The following is a 9681-nucleotide window of genomic DNA, read 5'->3' on the forward strand; positions in this document are numbered from 1 at the left end:
CTAAACCCTAACACCTGTAGCCCATTTCAAGGATTTCACATATTTTTACCTTCTTGTATTTATAACTTATTAATGCATTTTTTTCTTAACAAGAATCTCAAAATAATCTATCTAAAGAAAAGTAAATCCTACATGAGTACAGCTTCCAGCAATTCACATGGCCCACATTTTTGTTACAGAACATAGGGATGTAGGGGCAAATGACTGAATTGAACACAATCAAGGTTGCTGCTAGAAAATCACAAAGCCCATTATCATCACCAGTGGTAGAGTTAGAAAGGCAATTGGAATTTAGAAAAGTATTTTTTAATGCTGCACCGGAAAAATCACAATGCACTAGATATTGAATTTTCCCTGACTTGGGAAAAGTTATAATCATTTCTAATTTTCTTTAATGTAATACATGACCATCTGAGATCAGGTAAATAGAAATTTCTAAATGTCAATGTATGAAAGTATTTCATAAACAAGAGACACAGCCAGGAAGTCTGCCGTATTCTGGAAATGTTCCCTACACTCTGAAGTTGACAAGGCAGAGTGCCATTGCAGCATTAATTGCAGCCTTTGGAGTGGAAGAATATTTCTATGTAATTAAGACTTTCTGAATTTAAAGAAATATGATCTCTCCTGCTAGTGTGACAAATTGTTATATGATAATGAAATCAAATAATTTCAATGGTGGCCACTGGACAGACTCAGCTTTTCACAAATTGCAATATTACTGCATCATTTATGCCAAAATAATTATACTTTATCAGCCCTACTTTTTGTGTGATAAAGGAAAGACTTGGAGTCCCTGTCAGCGCAAAGGCAAGGCTTCCTAAAAGGGGAGCATGGAGCAAAAGCCAGCTGAGGTCTGGTCCTGAGTGCAGATGGCGTGGACATTGGGGCACTCAAAGAGCAATAGCTACCCATGAAGCAAAAGGCTTCCAGATGAAGACAAATTTAAAGACAGGCCGTTTCACTCTCAGGAGTGGGAGGAAAGTCTCCCTGAAACAATGGAGGGCAGAGGGGGAAAAAGCCTTTATGTGGCTGCTGCTGCCACAATGTTCAGAAATTATGCAGGAGCCAGTAGAGTCCACCATAAAAAAATATTCTCCAGTGAAAAAACACATGGTGTTACAAATAACCATACTTTGTGTTTGCATGAGTGTTACAGGCTGGGGGAACTTGGAAGAACCATCAAAAGGGACTGCATTAGGGTTTCATCCTTGGCTTTCCTGCAAATTGTCAGCCAGGGCTTTCCCCCACTGGGATCAGCTTTACTCAGCCATAGTTGGCAAGAACTGCACTTGCATGCCTGTTCCCATCTATCCTAAGATCCATCTATCCTCCACATCCCACAATCAAAAGTTACCTGGTCCAAACCCCATACAACCAAAGTCTTTAATCTCATAGGTAACCCACACTTCTTTCCATTATCTGTCTGAGAAGTGGTTCTCAGGTGATTGGTGTATCCTCAAATCTGTTGTAAGATATTCGACCACTGAGATGCATTCACTAAAATGTGACTCCCAGGACAGCAAAGGGCCCCAGAAGCCACAGCTCTCAGGCACTCAGTCACTGCCTCTGTATCATTGAGCAGTGTTTTGTGACCAACAATGAAGCATTCTGATCATTCTTAGGGCTCATTACTTGTACATTATCATTTCTATCATAGTCAACAGCTGTGTGCACTGCCTGCCGCTGTGTGTGAGCTATACTTTGGGTTGTACCCAGGACTCTAATGCTCTTATTTATTCTGCATATTTCAAACTCGGACTCCTCACTCCATCAGTAAACCTCCAATCAGCAATGATTTGAGTATCCACATTTACCTCTTTTCAGTGACTTGAGTATCTACATTCATTTCTTTGCAATTGTTCTACAAATCAGTTATCACTCATTCGAGTGACTAAAATCAATCTATGATGCATATTCCACTTACTCATGGATTTTACAGTTTGAGTCAAATTGTCTTACATGACAGATACAATTCTCTGTTCAGAAACTCAAATGTGAATTGAATGTCATTGTTCTAGGATCCTCCTCCTCCCCTTCCCCCTTCTTCTTCCTCCTCCTTTTATATAAACTTTACAAAAAAACTAAGGGTAGCTAACATTGGTCTTCTGGGAAAATGAAAGCACAGTAAATAATAGAGTTAAATCAAACTTCTGTAAATTTATCAACTAAATTTTTGTAAAATTATAATTCTTTAGTAGGTACTATGACCTATGGTACATTTTTTTCTCTTCTATTCTATTCTACATTTTGTATGTAATATTTACTTCTTTAAAAATGCTGTGCAGGACACACTAAATTGATTCCACAATCCACTAAAAAACAATTCTCTGTGACATAAGGAATAAAGAAATAACATTTAAGATGAATAATCATGATAGTAAATAATATTTTATACTTAAATATATAACATAGTAAAGTCCAGATTGTAATGGTTTTGGTTCTGAGAAATTACAAGTTCTGTTTGTACTCATGGATAAAATGTGATATTTTAAGAGACAATTTCAGTGTCTGGTAGAAGATGTTGCCAGAAAGTAATTATTTTCCTAATGGCACCCAAAGATTTTGTGAAGAGAAGGATAAAAGGAAAGAAAGGGCTGAAGAGAATTTTTTCTGTACTAAAATAAATAATGCACGGCCTGAACAACATTGGACAGAGTATTTGAAATGAGAATTGCCTTAGAAAATCAAAAATAAGTGTTAACCAAATAATACAAAAATACTTTCAAACTTAAAACAAGTTCTATATTTATACTTTAAAACACTGGTGATTTCTAGTACATTAATATTCTGGACACTGCAAATGTGTTAATACAAAATCATGTAAATGTATGGGTCAAGGAATTCATTTGGCATTTCTCTACTTTTGGGCATTAGCACAAAAACACTTGCTCCTTTCAATATATTCTATAATTCATTTAAATATTACATTTTCTGCTCTCAATTATGTTTTCAAATCTTAGTAATTTGGTGAATTTTCTTACCATCACGTCTGATTTTTAATAATTTAGTCCCTGACTCCACTCCTTGATTTTATTGAAAGTTATCATGACTTTCTGATTTTTTAAATATGTTTTTCATATTTATCTGTATATAAGCCTTTCAAACATTTAAATATAAATGTTTAGCACATAGGTAGCACATAACTGGATGTGTTTCTAATTCTTTACTGCAAAAACTAAGTATTCATGTGATTAGATGAATTATAACTCTAATTTATTTATGAATAAAATAGCTTCAAAGTTTTTTTTATATCCTTCCTCTGAAAAAGCATGATCCAAATTTTCATGTCCTTAGTGATTATTTACTTTTATTGCATAATAAATGAGGATGTAAAGTTATAAGATTAAATTTCAATTCCTCCTTTGAAAAGAACTTTGTAGGAAAACAAAAATTCCTAATCTAAAAATTCTTCCCACCTTTTACTTTTCACATATCTCTTATCATAAAAAGTAAATCAGCTTTAAAGGACTAGTGATAAAAGTTTGATTTTATAAAATTGACAAAAGATATAATACAAACAAAATAAATTTTGAACATTAGAATGTATTTAGCAAAACTTTGAAATAAGCCCTTTTTATTCACTTATAATGAATGTAAGTATTAATTACTTCAATTTCTTAGACTTCTGAGGAAGTAAGTTGGAAGTTGAGATCCAGTTACCAGGAAAAATGAAGGTTTATCTTTTTTTAATAAAGATTATTTTTATTTCAACTATAACTTGTATTTCTTTTTTCACAGTTTTTATTATTGTTAGATTTCTTTGAAGCATTATAAAATCTATGCCAACTTTAAAGATATTATATCAATGAGCATATAAACACCAATCTGATTTATCTAACTGCTAAAGACATTTCATAGTGAAATAGCATGATAAAAATAAATATTTTATATTTAATTGAAATTCTACTCTTTAGTGAATTGATTTCCCTTAGATTAAAATACTAAAAAAAAAAAAAAAAAAAAAAAACAGAACAACACAACACAAAGGAGTTTAGGTTCCAGCCAAGATGGAGTAGCCTCATCCCTCCCTTTTACTAAAACTAAAATCCCCTGTATATAACACAATAAGCGTAGAAGGACTGTGAGAAGCAGAGAAAAGAAAGCGTACTGCCTAGGAACCTCAGAACTGGAGGAAGGACATGGCAGTGAATTCCTGGCTTTCCTCATTGCCTCCCATATATTCTGGAGAGAGTGCTATGGAAGCTGCCAACCCAGAAGTGCCAAAAGGCACAGGCAAAAATAAGCTCCAAGGAAAGCCTGCTCTCTCGGAACAAAAGGCCAGGAAGAGGGTAGCCTAATACACCAAAGGAAGCCTCCCCATCCCACCCCCACTATTGCAGCAGGGCCAAATGGGGAATGATTTTCCACCTATCCTTGACCCCATGAAAACAAGCAGTATACTTCAGATGTCCCACAGAGTGGAATTGGCCAATTGAGAGGTAATCATTTCCTTACATTGTTGAGTTATGTAAGCATTGTAGTGATTGCTTAGTTACCATATATTGTTTGGCAACTTCTATAGATGATAAGGGGAATTACATTGATCAAATGAACCTATTAATTCTGAATATAATCCTAACATTCACAGGCTGTTTCATTCAACTCCCAGTTTTTATCCTGAAAAATCTAAAGTAATAAAGTTTAAAACCTGCAAATATTTAAATTGTAATTGCATGATCTCGAGCATGAAATAAATCAATACTAATTCCTCTCACGTTCTGTATCCATAGGGATACTTCATGGTATTGACTGGGAGCGTCGCAGCTGTGTGAGGCAGGGGACTGGATTTCATTCTAGATTTCGAGAACAAATAGATTAAAATAGTCCTCTCATTGCAGCACCACATCTATCCAACAAGTATTTTTGTGTTGAGTGTATACTATGTAAAATCATAGTTTTGACATAGTTTTTTTCATTTCATGAAACAAATGAAATCATATGTTTCATTTGCTGAGGATACAACAATGAACAAAATGAAAAGACCTGTCTCCTGGAACTTATTTCTAAAAGTGAGGGCAGAAAATAGTCAAGAAAATAAAAATACCTAGTGTCTGAAATGTGGATGAGAAGCCAGGAGGAAAAATAAAACACAGCATGGCATAGAAATATGACTATTTGGGGAAGGGAGATGATTTTAGACTGGGAAAGTTTCACTCAAAGGGTATCATTTGAGTAAAAGCTTAGAGAATTGGCAGAGTCTGCTTTGGAGCTATGCAGAGAAAGGGCCTGAAAGAGAAACATGCCTGATAGAGTCAAAGATCATTGACTAGAATGGAGTACCAAGGGAGTGAATGGTAAGATATAAGAGTGAGAAACTGTTGATATACAGATCACTGTGAAAACTTTAGCCTTAATCCTGATTGGCAGTAGACTTAAAATATTTTGAGCACAAGAGTGACATGATTGTCAAACATGTTAATAAGATCACTTTGGTCATTCTTTTGAGAATAGACTATAGCTGAGTAAAGGCAGAGGGAGCTATTCTAATAATTAGGTATTAGATGCTGATTGATTGGATTCGAGTGTTGATCTTGTAGTTAGTGGAAAATGATCGAAGACAGAGTCAGTTAGATATGCCGATAGATGGAGTATAGAATTTGAGAAAAGTTTTTGAGCTTAGGTTGACTCTAGATATGTTTACCTAGACAATGGAAGCTCTGCTTGCAAATGAGAAAGAGTATGATAGAAACAAGTTTTTGTTTGTTTGTTTGTTTGCTTGGGGGAGGAGCTATGAGGGAGAAGTTTTTGGGAGAAATGAACAGAAACAAGCCAAAGGAACATTTGAAATAGCTGAAGAGGTAAAAGAAAAAAAAGAATGAGTTTAGTGATCTGGAAACCTAATGAAGAAAGCATTCTAGAAAAGAGGGGGTGATTTACTGTCTAATGCTACTAATATGTCAAATAAAGTGAGACCAAGAACTCACCATTAGATTTAGCCGTGTGAAGGTCACTGGTGATCTTGGCATGGAGTAGTGGGCATGACAGACTAACTGATGCGGATTTGAGATGGAATTGGTGAGGAGGAATGGGGGATAGCAAGAGTAGAAAATTATCTTAAGTAGAAAGGTAGTGAGTATAGACAACCTAGATAATAAAGGTGACACCAACTCAGCTCATGTTTGTTCAGCTCTTCATGCACTCCAGTAAAATTGCTTTGTGTGTTTTGTTTCACTCAATACTTACAACAAACTTATAAGATAAAATTACTGTCCACATTTTATGACTGAGAAAACTGAGGTACAACACGGTAAGGAAATTAGCTCAAGATCAAAAAGACCTCATTTTTAAGTACTATCTTATGCAAACAATCAGGTAGTAGACCTATATCATTTAGAATATTTTTGTCAATTTGGTGGACTTAAAGCAAACAGATGTATCAGCAAGGTCCACATGGCAGGAAGTCTGGAGTTGTATGACTATAGATCTGGTTAATTTAGCGATGCAACAATATCAGAGGTCCTGTACGAGTTCTTTGCAAACAGGCCGCAGAACTCCAAGAATCACATCTTCATATGAAAACATTTCAAAGTTGGAAGGGAGGTCAAGGGAATTCTCGTAGAGGGTATTTTACAGAGGAAAAGTTTCCTAAAATTTACCTTTTTGTACCTTATTGACTGAGACTGAATAACTCACCAGAGTTCTTGCTGCAGTGGAAGCGGGGGAAATGAGAACCAGTCTTTCCAGCCATTGTAATGGAATCTTGGCTATAACAGTAGGGAGAAGAGAGTTGTGAATATCTGCTGAGTGAAGAAGCACAGACCTGTTAGAATACTCAGGAGAGAGAAAGAGAATCATGTTACATCATGCAACTATACTTGTTTAGTAAAGCGATCATCTTAGTTTGAGATGATATTAAAAAGGCAAGGAAATTCGCTAAACTTAATGTAAAAATTGTGCAGCTTCAGGAGCAGCTGCTGCACACTGCGGCTCCAAAACCTTCACCACCAACACCTAATCATCCGCCGTGCACTCTAGATTCCTTTTGGTTCTAAGGCCAGTGTGGCAACTGGCCTGAAACAACTGATTGTAAATCTCCTTAAAGAGCATCGCCTCTAAAATAAGATTACAATTATGGGGTTGGTGCTGTTGGCATGGCCTGTGCCACCAGGATCTTACTGAAGGACTTAGCAGATGAACTTGTTCTAGGTGATGTCAAGGAAGACATCGAACAGAGAGATCATGGATTTTCAACACGGCAGCCATTTCTTTAGAACACCAAAAATTTTCTCTGCCAAAGACTATAATATGACTGCAAACTCTAAGCTGGTTATTATCACAGCTGGGGCACATCAACTTGAGGGAGAAGGTGATCTTCGGTAATTTGGTCCACCATTAAGTAATCATCTTTAAACCCATTATTCTTAATGTAGAATACAGCCCCAGCTGCAAATTGCTTATTATTTCCAACCCACGATATCGTGACCTAAGAGGCTTGGAAGATAAGCGGCTTTCCCAGAAACCATGTTATTGGAAGTGGTTGCAGTCTGATTCAGTCTAGATCTGTTACTTAATAAGAGAAAGGGGCTGGGAGTTCTCCCATTACTATCTGGCATGGATGAGTCCTTGGGATCGTGGAGACTCTGGTGTGCTGGTATGGACTGGAGTGAATGCTGCTGGTGTCTCCCTGAAGAATCTGCCTGATTTAGATGAGGAGCAGTGGAGAGGGTTTCACAAACAGGTGGTCGACAGTGCTTCTGTGGTCACCAAACTCAAAGGCTACACATCCTGGGCCATTGGACAATCTGCAGTAGATTTGGCAGAAAGTGTAATGAAGAAACTTAGGTGCGTGCATCCAATGTCCACCATGATGAAGGATCTTTATAGAGTAATAATAATAATAATAATAATAATAATAATAATAAAGATGTCTTCCTTATTGTTCCTTGCATCTTAGGACAGAAGGGAATGTCAGATGTTGTGAAGGTGACCTGAGGAAGAGGACCCATTTGAAGAAAATTGAAGATACTTTGGGAGTTTAAAAAGAACTACAGTTTTAAAGACTTCCAATGTCATACCACTTCACTGTCTAGGCTGCAACTGGATTTTAGCTGGAGATTGAACATATTGTCTTTTTTGTCTCATCTGTGACTAAAACAGTAATAAGGCAGCCAAGGAAAGACATTAATTTCCCAAAGTTAGACCTAAGAATGGTTCATAAAATCCTACAGCTATATCCTAATGCTAGATGGTCCTTATCTTGTGTAGTATGAAACCAGTTCATATGAAAAGTTTCACCTTCTCAAAGACACCACGGCCAAAGTTGCACACACTGCAGTTGCCCTTCAAATTAGATGTATGTTCACTGTGTGTTATATAACCTCTGGTTCCTTTACCCAACGTGCCTGGTCCAAAATGTATTTCTCCAATAAATCATATCCTGGGACCCAATATATAAAGCGAATATCGCATGCTTTGTGCATAACTGTTATAAAAGATATTATTTTATGTACTGTATGTATCAGAAGAGTGTACATTGCTAAATAATGTAAAAACATCTACAAATAAATAATGCAGACAACCCCAAGTGCCATACCATATGTATATATGTGCATATTTACATGTATATGTATATATAGATAGATACATATATATAAATATAATTTATGCACTTTTCCCCACCAAGTAAGTGATCTAAATCTTTCTGGGCTGATCAATGCATTTGTAAAGTAAGTCTTAAACTAATAATGAGTGAAATTTTAGTGTTCATGTATTGAAAGATTTAATATTGCTAAAATGCTCATATAACCAAAGCAATCAACAGAGTCAATGCAATCACTTACAAAATCTTGTGCCGTTTTTTGAAGAAATGGAAAAAAATCCTAAAATGCATATAGAATATCAAAGGGCTCAAATTGTTAAAATAAAAACAAGCTGGAGGGAGAAAAACCAAGCTAGAAGCTTTACACTTCGTAATTTAAGTTACAGCAATTAACACAGCATGGTACTGGCATAAAAACAGATATAGAACAATGACACTGAATAGAGAGATTGGAAATAAATTTTTGTAAGTGATCAAATTTTCTTCAACAAGGGTATGAGGAAAACTAAATAAGAAAAAAACATGCAAAAGAATGAAGATGAACTCATAGCATATACACAATTTAACTCAAAATAAAGACCTAAACATAAGACCTGAAGCGGTAATACTCCTAGGAGAAAACATTGGAGAAAAGCTTCATGACATTGGATTGGTCAATAATTTATTGGATATTACACCAAAAGCATGGACAATAAAAGCAAAAATAAAAACTTTTCACAGTATAGAAAACATGCAACAGAGAAGGCAATGTAGGAATAAGTGGAAGTATTTGTAAACCATACATTCGATGAGGGCTTGTTGACAGTTTAGCCACGTTACCCCATGGAATTGCTGCCTCGTCCTCCATTTCGTTTGGGCAAATGACCGGCACAGACCTTAAACTGACACTAGACCACCTCATGCAAGTGCACGCCCCAGATGGCAGCCTGCACAGTCACAATTAAGTTCCCGATGAGACTTCCCTAACAGCCCTTATGATAAAGTTTCTCTGCCTCCTAGCACCTCTTCTTGCATGTCCCTTCAATGAATCCCTCATTCAACTTACCAACACCCTGGTCTTTTTGTTTAAATTGAGCAATTCTGCCTTCAGTCAGGAACTCCAAAGCACTCCACCATGGACCCTAATGACGGTGTGTGCC

General features: G+C 36.2%; 1 pseudogene; it reads left to right on the forward strand.

Annotated features, from left to right (window-relative positions):
• The first annotated feature begins 4142 nt into the window (after window positions 1-4142).
• Window positions 4143-7935, forward strand: LOC112311355 (L-lactate dehydrogenase A chain-like; annotated as a pseudogene).
• The last annotated feature ends 1746 nt before the right edge of the window (window positions 7936-9681 follow it).

This window comes from Desmodus rotundus, chromosome 13, assembly GCF_022682495.2.
Source record: "Desmodus rotundus isolate HL8 chromosome 13, HLdesRot8A.1, whole genome shotgun sequence".
Lineage (NCBI taxonomy): Eukaryota > Metazoa > Chordata > Mammalia > Chiroptera > Phyllostomidae > Desmodus > Desmodus rotundus.